This window comes from Lagopus leucura, unplaced genomic scaffold (genome assembly GCF_019238085.1).
Source record: "Lagopus leucura isolate 7727_CA_CO unplaced genomic scaffold, USGS_WTPT01 Super-Scaffold_100002, whole genome shotgun sequence".
Taxonomy (NCBI): Eukaryota; Metazoa; Chordata; class Aves; order Galliformes; family Phasianidae; genus Lagopus; species Lagopus leucura.
The window spans coordinates 63,587,323-63,602,955 of NW_024962263.1; the positions used below are offsets into that span (position 1 = coordinate 63,587,323).

Here is a 15,633-nt window from a genome sequence, read left to right on the forward strand (position 1 = left end):
AGAGCACATTACCCAGGATTGTGTCCAGGCAGCTTTTGAATATCTCCAGGGGAGGAGACTCCTCAATTCGTCTGAGTAATCTATTCCAATGCTCTGTCACCCTCAAAGAAATGAAGGTTTTACTTGAATTCAGATGGAAATTTCTGTTTCAGTTTGTGCCCATTGCCTCTTGTCCTGTATCATTTGGGCACCACAGAGAAGAGTTTGATCCTATCCTGACACCTCCCTTCAGATACTTATACACATTGCGGAGATCCCCCCATGTCCTCTCTCCTCCAGGCTGAACAGGTCCAGCTCTCCTCATGTGAGATGTCCCTTCAGTATTTTAGTAGCCCTTCCCTGGACACGCTCCAGGAACTCAAAGTCTCTTCTGTATTGGAAAGCCCAGGACTGGACACTACTCCAGGTGATGCCTCATTAGGGCTGATGAGAAGGGAAGAATCATGCTTCATGCAACCCCATGCAACCCTCATGCAACCCCCCCTGCTTTGGCAGGGGGGTTGGACTCGATGATCTCTGGAGGTCCCTTCCAACCCCTACAATTCTGTGATTCTGTGATCATCACCCTCTACCTGCTGGCAGTGCACTTCCTAAGGCAACTCAGGACACTGTTGGCCTTCTTGGCCAATAGTGCACAATGCTGGCTCACGTTCAACTTGTACTTCACCAGGATCCCCTGGTCCTTCTCTGCTAAGCTACTTCCTCATAGGTCAGCCCCCAGCTTGTACCACTGCATTAAGATTATCCTTCCACAGGTGCAGGACCTTCGTTGAATTTCAAGAGGTTCTTCTCTGCCCATCTCTCCAGCCTGACAGGACCCTCCCAAATGGCTGTGGAGCACTTCAGGATATTAGCTACCCCTCCTGGTTTTATATCATAAGCCAATTTCCTGAGAAGGGCCCTGTATCCCTTCATCCAAGTCAGAGATACACAAGTTAAACAATACTGGACTCAGTACTGACACTGCTAGCTGCACACCTCCAAACAGACCGTGCCCCTTATCACAAACCTCTAAGACAAGGCACTGTCAGTTCTCAATCCACTTCACAGTCCATTTATCCAGCTCTCACTTAGTGAGTTTGATGATATGATGGGAAACAGTGTCAAAAGTCTTGTTGAAGTCCAGGCAGACAACACCCACTGCTCTCCCCTCATCCATTCAGCCAGTCATCCCATAGAAGCTAATCCAGTTGGTTAAGCATGATTTCCCTTTCGTGAATCCATGCTGACTACTTCTAGCAACCTTCTTGTCTTCCACATGCTGAGAGATGGCCTCCAGGATGAGTTGCTCCACTACTTTTCAAGGGATGGAGATGAGGCTGAATGGCCTGCAGTTTCCCAGGCCCTCCTTGCCCTTTTGAAGACTGAGGTGACATCTGCTTACTTTCTCAATCATCCCTCCTGATCGCCATGACTTTTCAAATATTATCAGGAATGGCCAAGCAGTGATGTTCAGCAGCTCCCTCAGCACTTGTGGGTGCATCCCAGAAGGGTCCATTGACTTGTGGGTGCCACATTTGCCAAAACCAATCTAACCCAGTCCTCCTCAAACAAGGAAAAGCCTTCTTTTCTCCAGACTTTCTCTCTGGTCTCCTGAGTCAGGGATTCCTGTGGGCTGGCCTTGGTAGTGAAGACTGAAGCAAAGAAGGCATTCAGTTTCTCTATTCACTCTATCCAACAGGATGATTTTGCTTTGTTTTTAGTTTTTTGTTGTTTTTTTTTTCTACCCAATATATTCATCATTTTACCAAAGAAGAAAATAATTTGTTCTCAATGGGACTATGACATTTTATTCATTTTCAACAAATATATTGTCACACATCATTAAATTTAGTCATAGTGATCACAAAAGGTTGCAGACATGACTAAATTAACGGTTAGACAAATAGAGTCAAAAACATTAAGAACAGAATCACTTTTACTGTGATACATACCAAACTGTTACACATATAGCAGGAGGGTTGAAACTAGATGATCATTGTGGTCCTTCTCAATCCAGGCCATTCTATGATATGATATGATATGACATTCATATTCAGCTCAAATACATTCAAATAATGGTTGGGTTTTCATATTTCAATATGTCATCATTAATAGCGAGATCCATCCAAGTGTGTGAAAGTGAAAAATGACCACAGATTCAAATGTTCAGAAGGTTGCAGAAGGTCCACCAGCAGATGAACAGATCAGGTCCATTGGTTAAATAGCCAGAAATGGCAGAAGACCACATCTAGTGCTTATTCTTTCTGCTTTCAACAGATAATTGGGGAAAAAAAAAAAAAAAAAGCATCTTTCTAAACTTCCCCCTCGTGATTTCTAATAAGGTATCTTTCCTCCTTTAAAAACAGGTGATGATAACAAGTCTGGACTTGAATTCAGTGGCTACTGTCTGGTAACTCTCCTCTGCTCTGCAGACAGCTTTTTTTCCTTTAATTCATCCACGTCTACAAGAGCCAGTTCCACTTGAAACTTCTGCCCTTTGTGGAAGAGTACATGACCTTTATATGGCAACCTAGCCATATGTATGAGCAAGTTAATGTGAGAGCATCATGTGCCACAGTAATTTGACTGATCAAGTTTCTCACTGTTTGGTAAATCCATTGATAAACCATTGGGGCTACCCACTTTTCATGTTCTAATTCATGATCATTCATAGCTGTGAGATAGCATTACCAATTTCTAACACATTTTTCCAGATAAGTTATCTGCTCTATCTTATCAGAAACTTTTTTCCCCGTGAATCCAGCAGCCTTTTAACCATTTCAAGGCTTTTGGCAGTTCTGTAAAGCTACAATACATTGCAGCAAAAACTTAGTGGAATGTCTAATGCAAGCAGGCAGTCTCACAGATAATACTTCTGATACTTAGCATTTCTCTCTCATTAGCTAGGAAGTGGTTAAACTACATGATTATGGTGCCAGCTAATGGTTTGCTTTTTCTTGCCAACATACCTCAATACTTGCCACCTTACTGCCTCCAGTATCAACTGCTGATAAATACCTCCATAATTTTTTCCATACACAGTTAATTACCACACGTTCAAACCACTTTATGTTACAGTCATTGCTTTTCTATGCAACTCTTTGCATATTTTTCCCTTCAAGCCATCCGTAACCTTCAGCTTGCTTTGAGCCAAGTGCTTTGCAACCTGCCCTCAGGCAACTGACATTGCTTGGAAGTTCAGTTACAGAAATACAAGTTATAAAAGATCTGCAAATTTTAATCTACCCTTGTTTTCTATCGGCAGTTACTGTCACCTCCCTTTGACAATTTCCCTCCTACCACTGTGGGCACATGAGACTTTTGATACACTTGCAAATGACAGTTGAATGTCATCTGTCCTCCTTCCTGGAGCTCAGATCTTGTACTTGCACCCACTTGGCCCTAACCCGATTCTACTCTTTCTGTTCCTTTTCAAGAAGTGCTGGCCCTCTCACACACTCCTTCAAGTTTTCAACATCTAACAGCAGGAACATTTCCAGGAACTTCTTCAGAGACAATGACAGGGTTACAAAGTCTTTGCCCTTGATTAATCTGAAGTATTCCCCTTCTCCAAGGTCTGCAACGGCGCTGTACCCTAGCTATGCTCAGGCAAACCAGAGGCAGGTGCTGCTTCAGCCAGAGTTTGGTAATCTTATGAAAACTGAAAGGAACTTTTTGCTTTGGTTTCTAGCCAGAAGCTTTCCTAAACCAAAAGCAGAAAAAGTTTTACTTTCTGCTTTGAAGTTGCCAAGACCATGACACATATTTTGGTTAAAGTTCTTATTTCAAGCTTAAATTTCTTCTAAATTATTCTTTAACTCAAGTAATTTAATCCTACATTTAAATGATTACCACACTGTTAATATTTTTAGTGTTTCCATCAGCACATTACATTTTTTATTTTTTCAAAAGTCACCTTGGCCTGCCTATGGAAGCCTTTGTTTGGTAGTACCTTGTCACCACCGAGTTGCCAGTCCTGAATTTCACGTGCCCTGATCAAGTTGATGCACTGCAATGGAAGTCCTGCCCAAATTCAAGCACACTCCATGTCAGTGCTATTTTTGAGGAGTTTTAGATAACTTTTTCTCTATTCACTATAAGGGACGTGCAGATTACAATTTTTTCAATAGTTTATACCTTAACATATCTGCAGACCCTTATTAATCTGCCCAAAGCCATATCCCTGATACAATGACCACAATGCAGTCAAACTTCAGTCTCTTCCAATTTCGGTTCAATTTGATCTTGGATTTTTCCCTGAATAGCAATAAATGTGTTGATCAAACAGCTCGAGTATTGAGCCACCTAGCCAAGGGATCTGCAAGCGCAGGAATAAGAAGAGGTATACTTAGAATCAAACCGACAGCCTTAAATCTGACAGACTACAAATTCACATCCTGAGTACAATCTCAAGGGGCTTTTTAGCACCTTCCTTCGCTTCTGGTGTATTGCTGATCAAAAACTGAAGATAGTTATTTTCAAATAAGTCACTAACATTTAAAAGGCATTAAGACCATAGAATCATAGAACAGTCTGGGTTGGAAGGGACCTTTAAGATCACCTAGTTCCAACTCCCTGCTATAGGGACACCTCCCTCTGACCAGGCTGTTCACAGCCCCATTCAGACTGGCCTTGATGTCTGTTCTATAAGCTGACAAGTATTAGCATCCCAAGAATATCACAGTTTACCTGCATGTGACTCAAATGTACAGAAATGGCCCTGTAAAGGTTGTAACTGACTCTCACACATGTCCTTGCAGATCCTGCTTTCTTGTGCCATACCTGTTGATTCAGGTGGGCATACCAGGAGCACAGATCTTATTTTTAATAGCCTCTCAAGGGTCTGCACAGGCTGACAGCAACAGAAAAACAATCAGAATTGCCAAGTCACATAAGGCACATACTTTGCTGCCAATTCTACAAACAAACCAGGGGCTAATCTACCAACAAGGTGGGCATCACTGAGTGAGACGGAACAAAAAGAAAGTAGCTGCTCAGCACGCAGCATTGCTCATCCCAATGGCACAGCATTCAACCCACAGTGAAGCTGCACTGATCTGTGCCAGTGGAAGGTGACTGCATTTGCCCGACCTTCTGCCATTCTCCTCTTCTGGGAGACAACTGCTAACACCAACTTGTCCTCTTGGGTCTGCAGGGACTCCCCAAGGACCAAGACGCCTGAGCAAGATCCCTCTGTGCAAAGTTTGCATCCTAGAGGCTGGGGTAAATAAAATAGCCATGCACTATTGCCAATTTGTGCCACTTTGTGTTTACTTACTTTTTTCCCAACAGATGAAATAGTTCATATTACAACAAAATAAAAATGCCTCTAAAAAAACATTTTGAAATATTTTATGAGGATGAAGAGTGTACAAAAATTGACTTCATTCAAACCTCTGGATAAAAAAAAAAAAAGCGAGTGGAAATGTGCTTTGGGAAAATAGCTGCTCAAATACAAAAAAAATCAGCATCACTATAACTTAAGATTCTTGACACCATTATCATTTTCATACAAACTTCCTTTTCTCCCTCAACTCATAAAGTCGCACTTGCAGTATTTCAACTACAGGCCACCATAGTCAGACTTGGCCCCAGTGTCACTTCATTCCAAAACAAAGATCCCTTGCAAGCCACCCTGGCTGCTTTCCAGAAAAGATGGGTGAGAAGTTCTTTTAAAAAAAGCCACCAATCACATCAACACCACACATCAATGCTCACTGCCCCAATTCTGGATAAATTTGTGTTGTCAACACATAAATGATTTCAACTTAATGTTGAGATCCTTGGTTTACATACAGTAGTAACACTGTATAGCTTCTAAAGAAAGCACGGTTCAAGATGAGGATTTTGGAACGCCATCTCATTGCCTATGAGACCAGTTGGTGTCATCCTACCAGAAAGCCCTCTCCTGATTCCTAGGAAAAGCACTGATAGCCACAAGTTGGTTTAGTGCCCACCAACCTGCCACATAGCTCTGTTGCATTTCACAAGCTATTTTTCTATTCCAGCTTTGTGGCCACCTCTTCCACATTCTGAAATAGACACAAGCATGCTACGTGTTATGGACCGCCACTAAAGCTGCCATCTGGTGAAAAAACCAAAGTCACAGGATTTTTTTTAATACAAGGCTCTACCATTTTTGACTCACAACTGAACAAATACACAGCTCAACAGAGGAGAGAAAGAAGGAATCAATATATTTCAGCCTAACATGGAAGGTGTAAATGCATGCCAATTAGTAACAATGAAATGAATACATTTGACATGATACACGTTCATCTAAAATAAGAGATCAATACCTGCAAGACTATTTTCAAGCACAGCCTGAGCAGCAGGCTATGTTCTAGGGACAACAATAAGCCTATCCATTTTTCTGAACAAGAAAGAAATCAGGAGCAGAGTTGACAGCAAACAGAATAGCAGCAATGAGAAACACTGAACTTATTACCAAGATAACATCATACAAGCAAAAAATATTTAAATTGAATCCCTGTGAGGACAAAGGTTTTAGTTTATTCTTACTACTTCATACAGTATTTGCAGTTTGAGTTATTTTAGCAGCATTCTTTATGTAAGAAGGATCTCATTTTTGCCATTCTGAGACTGCGTTCTTACCACAAGGAAAGAACACGTTGTGCGGACTGAATTTTCATTTAGCCAGAAACCTCTATTCATACAGGAATACAAAGAGATAAGACATTCTTGTAATGATGCTTGGAAATAATCTGCCCTGAATTTCAATGTATCATTACATTTTGGAGCATACTTTGCATTTAATTACTTGCTTCACCAGCGGTTGCTCATTATACACAAACCGTGTTAATCTAATCACTCCAAGCATTTGTAAACCACTGCTCTCTAACACCTAAGATGTAGCATCTTAAGGTCACTGTACCTGTTCTCTCCAATATATCAATGTGATCGTAGTATTTGCTTTCAACCTAGCTAGAACAAAGTCCATATCTTCATCATTTGTCTGAATACAGAAAGTGTCCAAAGTACTTATTTTTTAAACATTAAAAACCGAATCTGAATATTTGCTGTACAGATGCACAGTATGGTGCTAGGCAGCAAGAACTGGAGTCACCAAGAAGTTTCCATCACTTCACTGTTACAGTAGAAACACACACGTTATCTAGCTAAACCTAATTCATCTGCAAGTGTAGAACCCAATTTGAGATGTTCGTCTATCAGCAAACATCCAGATGAATGCCAGAAATTTTCACTTGCACGTGGGCTTAGACATGTACTTGTACACACTTACAAGCACATTCCACATTTAAAATCTAGCACTCACCCAGGCACCCATTCTGTCCCATACAGAACAGGCATCAATTTGTGACATCTGAAATCCTGCAATAACTGACACAGGAAGTGTGCTATTAAACTTGGAGAGAGGGATGTCAATAAGATTATAGGAGATACTATGGAAAACAACCACGGCCCTTCCCATACACCACATCCAGTTCTAAACAAAAATTATTCAGAGATATTGGAGCCTTTTCCTCCTTGATCACAGGAACAAAGGGAAGGCCTCAAGCAGCAGGAAAGCAGAGGACTGTATTTGCAAAACAGGTTCACTTCTCATTCAGCAATCCTGCTACTTCACGTTACACTCTGCAAAACACGCCCACCATTGACCGCTCAGGTTTCCACCAGACACGAATTAAGAAGGAGCAGGTTGGCCCAAAATGGGAAGCCATAATTGCTTTTCCAATTATTGGTTTCCCAAACGGAGGGTTTAAAATTAACTAAGACAATTATCACGTTTCTCGAGGTGGCATACGTGCCTGGCCCTGCCAGTCGGAGGTCCCTGCGAGACACTATGAGCTTCAGGAAGAGGACAGGAGAGGGCAGCCAAGCAGAAAAGGAGGAGAGCAGGGCACACCCATGTCTGTCTGCCCAGCTCTGCGAAAGCCTGAAAAAACAGTTAAAAACAAGTGTGATAACACAAGGCAGCAGGTAAATTCATTAAACTACACGCAATTTTGGCTGTTACTTCTGTTATATTGCTAACTGTAATCACGAGCTGCAATTATTGAGTGCCATCACATCAGGTGTTGATACTGCAGTGGCTGAAGCTTTGAAATCTCACATCAGGGTATTTTCTACAGTCTTCCTATGAACATGTATCTTCCCTGAAATGACCATTTTCTTCTGTTGTAGGAGATATAAGGAAGGTAGCAAAAGCTAATGAAAAAGTATCTGCTGTCTTTGCTGACCCTCATTTTGATTCTGTTTACATTAAGACGCTGCACACTACAGCTCTAGGTTACTTTAATACAGCCTTGCGTATGGACTCTGTTACAGGCAGAAATATCCACCTGCTCTGCACTCAACAAATTTTGTAAGTGTAAGTGAAAGACATATTAATAATCTATGTTAATGTTTTATCTTCTTGATTTCAACAACTTGAAGAATGCTACTGAAGACGTACAAGAAGGTCTGTTTCTTCCCATTTTCTCCTGGTTTGGTATCAGTAAGAATGGCAGTGATTGCAAGCAGGATGGAGAAGCACCATCACTTCTCCTGTAATCTCATTCAGGGTTAAGCAAATAGAACTCCCAAAATCCAGGCATCTGAGAGGCAGCAGAGAACTTCCCACATGCAACACTAAGATGTTGGAAATGCCGCCTCACTGGCTCCTAAGTAAGAACACTCATCTGATCTGTCTGCATCTGAAAGCTCTTTGTGTGGACCAAGATGTATAGCAGTGTCTCTAATGAAAAAAGAAATCAGCTTTACTTTCAAGATCTCTTGCAGATCAGATACAAAGAGGTGTGAGGTTTCCAAGGCCAGAATTGACTGCCCGAGTTTGCGAGCAGCCAGCAGAAATAAGAGACTTGAGATTACAGATCTCTTAAAAGGGTGCAAAAATGTAATCCATTTGCCTAAGCATCACAGTGGAAAATAAGGACCTCTGCCTTTTTTTTAAATGATGATGTTTTGGAGAAATCAGACAATGGTAGTTCACAGATGTATCCAATTTCTGAATGAAATCAGGCACTGAGGATAAAAGCTTCAAGGGTCAGAGCTGATCCCCAGAGCTTACAGCCTGGAGGACACATTTACATTATACACACATTCTTGTTTTCCCTAACTTGTTTCAAGTCAGGACGTGGACAGCACGGCCCTCCAGAGGAGATGAGCACATAAGGAGTGTTGCCACCAGTTCAGATGTTCTCCCAGAGCTATGTTTGGCTCCAGACAAAAACATTAACAGTTTTCCTGTTCAGAGTAGGAGGGGTGCCAGCAGAGCAGCTTATTTTTGGGTCTGACTACACAGCAAAGTGGTATCAGAGTTTCATCTCTGTACCCCTGCAGGCAAAGGAATAACACAAGTGAAAACATGCAGTGACCTCTGCTTCCTCAGTGTCTCTAGACACAAATCCTCTGGCAAATTGGATGGACTGAACATGCCTCATAGGAGAAGAGCCTTCACTAAGAACATGAAGAATGAATCCCGAAGTTCTGTGCAAAGATCAACCAGCCAAACTGATGCTGTTCCCCAAAGGAGGAAGGCTTGCTTCCTTCCCTCCCTTTCTTTTTCCTCCTTCATATACTAGCTGGGACATTATCACCTCTTCCCTTGCACTATCAGGATGCTGTACTGGTTGCCAGCTTTAGGCAAGCAGTTTAGGCAAGTTCCGGCAGCCCACTGCAACATGCAACAAGTTCTATAATGAGTCCAGTGCATCACAGGGAGCTGGAAGAAGGAAGGCCAGAAGGAATAGGGATGCTTTACCCTTTTTCGTACTGATGAAACAGGTCAGCTTGACATGGCAAGCTGTAGGTAAAACCCAGAGCCCCATCCCAAAGGAAGCATTGGGAAGAAAATGGGCAGAAGAAGCCACTTCTCTCATGCCCTGAGAAAAGAAGGACAGATGTCTACAACACCTGGCCACACATCCATAAGCAAATCCCTAGCAGCCTCAGTTTCACCATTATTTACTGTCCTACTTTTCCCATCCAGCTCTGTGCCAGATGAGCCCTGCGCAGCAGCGAACCATGAGCTAGCAAGGCACCACTGCTCACCTGGATTGTCAGAGCAACAACTGCACCACAGTGGGCTGTAAAAAAGTTGGTTCTGTTTCTTTCCGTAGGTAGCACTTACATTAGACACAATTACATAAAGAAGAGACTTGTTATAAAATAGGTTTTCAAAAACATTTTCAATTCAAAGACTGTTCTGGCCATTTCAAAGGCGTAGGCATGTATGTATAAAGGATCAAGTTGGCTCAAATGTTTAGCTCACCAAATTCAAAAAGCCCAGTTCACTGAAGGTTTCCATACAACGTTCTTTCTGTCAGTATGATGCAGGCGTTTACCACTTGATCTGCTGAAGCAGAAAATTTCCTAAGTAACCAGCCCATCTCATGACTGCCTGTCATAATTGCATTGCCTATCTAAAGTACAAGTAAGCTTTTATCCACTCCGTTAAAAAATACATTCAAGATGGTAAAACGATGAGCTGTGTAATTTCACACTTCAGTATCCAATCACTGAGGCGTTTTACCTGCTCCGACTCCGTGTCCAGTGATGGTAAGTGCCTCTGGTAGATTGAAGCCGTACGTAAAGATCAGTGGGACTGATGGAGAGAGGTTTTGAGAGACTAATGGATGCACACCCGTGGTTATGTAATTGGGCTCTAATTCCAAGTCTGTTTAAACTAGCGGGGTTTTTCCATCAGCTTCATCGGAGTCAGGGTTTTAGGGAAGTTTGACTCTTATCTTTGGCAAAAACAGCAATGAAAAGATGTGTATTTTTATCCCAAGTTCGAGCAACAGAAGTTGTTCAGTTTCCTGTCTTCGTTAGTTTTGTTGTCAAACAACAAATACCACCCACACATGTACTTTCTCATACAATGAGGAAAACGTCACCACAGCCACCACTTCAGACTAGAAAGTCTGGCAAGGTGCCCAAAAGGTGAAAGTGATCAAATTGCAGATTGTTCATCAGCACTGGCACCGCTCAATGCTTATATGCTCTGCTCTGCAACGCTCTGCAGTTAGATGTCACCACCAGACCAGGAACTCTAAGCTGAGCACCACAGAACGCAACACACACTCTTTATTCACACTCTTTTTATTCACTTTCTATTTCCTGTTCAGTCTTTACAAATAAATACAAATACTAGTAACAGTTTCTCTTTTAGTCCTCAGTCTCCTTCTGGCTGACCTCAAGGAATAGTCAAGCTGCTTGCTATTTTTAGTTAAGTCATTCAATAAATCACTTGAAAGTATTATGAATACTCAAGGTTAATGAAGAGAAAGCTAGTGGGCACTTTCTTACTGCGGAGAAAAAGTAACAAACACCATCCATGCTCTACCCACAGCAATGTTTACAGAGGGCTGAGCAGTGCAGAAACTGGTAGAATCATAGAATTGCTCAGGTTGGAAAAGCCCTTCAAGATCAAGTCCGACCGCAACCTAACCATACTACCCTAACACTAACAACCCTCTGCTAAATCATGTCCCTGAGCACCACATCCAAACGGTTTTTAAACACATCCAGGGATGGTGATCAGCCCCCTCCCAGGGGAGCCTATTCCAGTGCTTAACAACCCCTTCTGTAAAGAAGTTTTCCTGATATCCAACCTAAACTTACCCTGGAGCAACTTCAGGCCATTTCCCCTCATCCTGCCACCTGACACCAGTGAGAACAGACCAACCCCCTCTCGCTGTAAGCACCTTTCAGGTACTGGAAGAGAGCAATAAGGTCTCCCATCAGTCTCCTTCTTCCCAGACTAAACAGCCCCAGTTCCTTCAGTCTCTCCTCGTAGGGCATGTTCTCCAAGCCCTTCACAAGCCTTACTGCCCTTCTTTGGATCTGCTCCAGCACCTCAATGTCCTTTCTGTATTGAGGTGCCCCAAACTGAACACAGTACTCTAGGTAAGGCCTCACCAGAGGTGAGTATAGGCACAGGATTACTTCCCTAGTCCTGCTCACCACACCATTCCTGATACAAGCCAGGATGCCATTGGCCTTCTTGACCACCTGGGCCTTCTTGGCCACCTTCTAGGCCATACTGAAACTCATACAGTTTATCCTGGCCCATTGATCCAGTCCATCCAGGGCCCTCTGGTAGGGCATAAGTCTATGCGGCCATACTTCTCATGGGATGCATTACACATACTGAGGACCACATCACAAAAAGCACTTTTTCAGTATTGAGTTTGCAGACACAAAGAGCAAGCAGCACACATCCACCAGCAGTAAACGCTGTGTCCCTGACAGCAACTCATGGTCACTCCAACCAACCTCACTGGGGGCTGAGAATGGTCCCACAAACATGGATTAGAGCTGCCAGTGGCTCCAGCACACCTCATTCATCACACATAGTTACACTTTGCTCACACAATTCCTTCTAAGGGCAAAGCGATTACCCTTGGTCAGTGTCCAAGAAACAACAAAAAAACAAACCGCACCAAAAATTCCCAGCAAATTGCTCCCGTTCATTCTTCATTATGGGAGATTGAGGAAAAAGAATACCACCTTACAATTGCACCACTCTCATCCCTCCACTAATCCATAGTACACACATGCTTTTCTATTTGTAATAAAGAGGAAAAAGCCAAGTCTACCTGGGCAGTTTCCACCCAGTCACCAGCCAGGCTTTCAGTCAAAGTCTATACTTAGAAAAACACAATGGAGCTGCTGGTGTTAATAAATCTGTATTGTCTTAATTTGCTTATCCTCCACAGCCTATCAGTACCCATTTTTTTCTCTCTTCAACCCCACAGCAGCAAACAGAGCAGCACTGTGCTTGCCCTGGGCAGCCCAGCATAGCAGGAGCCTGCTCCCAGGCCACGATGTGAGTTCTGTATTACACAGATATTTCTACAGAAGCAATTGTTACTACCAATACTAGTCACAGAGAAAACTGTTCATTCTTAGGTTAGCATGCAAGCTCCCAAAGTGCTTTTGAGACCTCTCCACCAGAAAGTGAAGTCACTATTTAATGACAAATTGCTTTTTGTAAATTGCCAGTTCAAATACGTTGGCATGCACACAGGAAAGCTAAATCAAATAGCACTCGACTAATCAAGCAACAAGTAGGTTTGTTCTGCCTGAAGTGAGCCTATAATCTGTTTAAAGAGTAAACGTGGATGTTTGATTTAAAGGATGACAATGAATTCACACCTGGCTTTAGAAAGATGGTAGAGAAAAGAAGGTGAGAGAATTCAATGAAATAAAACAAAGCATGTAAATAAGGGGCAACTAACTTCTTCCAAAGTTAGAAGACTTTTCTTTGTCATCTAATCTCAAAAGGCTGGAGATCTAGATGCAGCCAAGGCACAAAACTTGGATTACATAGAGTTTCACATACAAGATGAGCTGGTGCAGACGGCACCTTGGTCTTGCTTGTTTTCTGACCCACATGAATGAATTGGTTCTGGCAGGATCAGCAATCTTGGCAATTTTGACACGGCCCCACAGGCTCAGAAGGTTTCCTGGGCTGTCCTCCTGCCAGCCACCGCTGGCCTGGTAAAGCATGCTCACACCTCTCCCAACATCATGCTGGAGCAGCAGGGAAACAGGAAAGGAGAAAAAAGGGAGCCCTCTCCAGTGCCCAGCCTCTTCCCCCTGTGGCTACGCTGACATAAAGAAGCAATCTCTCCCTCCCCTTATTCCCTCTCACTCATTTATTGTCTCTTTCCAGGACAGCAGAAATCCAAGATCAGTCTTTAGAAGCTGACCTCCAAAGGCCAACTCAGGAGGCAGATACCCCTCACCCTATGCCAGCTCTCCATTTGCCAGGGACCCAACTCTGTCTAACTGTGGGTGTGCCGTGTCAGGCCATTACCCTCTCACAGTCCCATGATCAGTTCCCTGCGTTCACTTCTGGTCTGCTTCTCCCACTTTTAATCTGTCACTCCAAACTTACTTGCAAGACCCTGAGTTTTATGCACGCCTATCCTATCAACCCCTAAAGAAATGTGTGGAAATAAAGACAACTTAATTTCTTTACCTGTTATTGTATTTTTCTTAGTTTACAGTACTTAGAAGTGTAAGTGCTGAAAGAAGAAATGAAGTGGGTCAGGAGAGGTAGAAATACTCTTCCAAAGCCGTGAGTGCACACCTAACTTAGGGAGCCACACAGCACTGCCAAGAACCTCAGAGTTTGTTGTGTATACCATCAGCAGCAATCTCATCTATGAAGCGGATTAACTTTCCAGGGAAGTAAATACACACAAGTATAACGCTCTTGTACGAACATACAGACTGAATTAAGCGAGACAAATATCAGCTGCCTAAATGTATACTGATAGACAGATACTAACAGTGTGCTGTGGACTGGCAAAGGGAACCATGCATGCAGCCAGCCCAAGCTGCCCTCCCCAAACACTCTCCAGCACTCAGTACCATGGCAGCCAAGAGCCCTGGTAAGCAGCAGCACGCCGCATGCGTGCCATCGTGCTTGGCTACCAAGTGAAGCACTGAGGGCCCCGCAGCACTGAGCAGCCCAGAGGCCGGGATCACACCCATCACTGTGCGGCACTGGCTCATGGAACCCGGGCAGTCACTGTATCTGGCTGTACCAATCCTGCTAGGACCGTGTGGCAGCTGCTTCTCTCCTTAGCTGTGCTTCTCCTGGGGGTATAGGGGAGACCACAGGATAATACAGCACAGCCACTCTGTCACTCCTCCCCTCCTGCTAAGTAAGACACTCTATAGAGAATTTAAAAAAAAAACAAAAATTCAGATGGATACAGCTTCAACTCTCAAGCACAATTATTTGTGATCCTCCCTGTATTCCTACTACGTGAATCCTCTACAGACCTGCACATGGACCTAACTGTTCTACCTGCGTTATCCCAAGAGAAAACCCCCCCAACAGCAAAGCACTCCTAACAAAATACCTGAACCAAAGCCCGCGGGATCCCAGCGTGAGGGCGTTCAGCAGGGCGCTCCCCATACAGCCCGACCGCGTACACCGGGACCGGCTGTGAACGGGGCCTGCGCTGCCCTCCGGCCCGTCCAACTTTTCGTTATCCCCCTCCCGAAGTCCCAGCCGGCCCCGACCCCCAGCGCCGCACACCGGGCAGCCCACACGCGCGGCGGCAATCCTCCGCCGGGAGCAGCACAGCACACGGCCGGGCTCAGCCCCCTCCGCCGCCGCCCTCCCGCCGCGTTCCCTCCCAGGGACGCCCGCACCCCGTCGCCCTTCCGGCCCCGCTCCGGGAGCCCACGCACCGCTCCCGCTTTGTGCGGGACTTGTTGAGCGCCGGACGCGAGCGGAGGGGCCGCTCCCGCCGCATCCCGCCCCACGGCCGCCGCCGCCTCCCACCGCCCTCCCGCCCGCCGGCAGCGGGGAGCGCGCGCTCCGGCCCGGCCCGCCCGGACGCACCTTGAGGCTCGCCCGGAGGGGGCCCTTGCCGTGGGCGCTCAGCGCCGGTGGTGGGCTCCCCAAGCCGCCCTCCTCCTCCTCCTCCTCTTCTTCCACCTCCACCACCACGTCCTCGTCTTCGTCCTCCTCCTCCACCGCGGCGGCCGAGCCCTCCCGCCGGGGCGGCCTCCAGGCGCTCTCGGGCTTGGGGGGCCGAGCCCCGTCCGCCTGCGCGGCCGCCGGCCCCGCGCTCAGCCGCCGGCTGCCCATGCTGGAGCGCTTGGCCAGGCGCCGCGCCTGCATCGTGCCCCGCCCGGCCC

At 44.9% G+C, this 15,633-nt stretch overlaps 1 protein-coding gene across 3 annotated transcripts in view; it reads right to left on the reverse strand.

Annotated features, from left to right (window-relative positions):
• Positions 1-15,433, reverse strand: part of ZNF704 (zinc finger protein 704) — a 92,863-nt gene extending 77,430 nt beyond the window's left edge. For all 3 annotated transcript variants that reach the window (XR_006178417.1, XR_006178416.1, XM_042868958.1), the window contains exon 1: positions 15,335-15,433. The gene's annotated coding sequence lies outside the window, so the exon portion shown is untranslated. The remainder of the gene's footprint in view (positions 1-15,334) is intronic.
• Between the last annotated feature and the right edge of the window lie 200 nt (positions 15,434-15,633).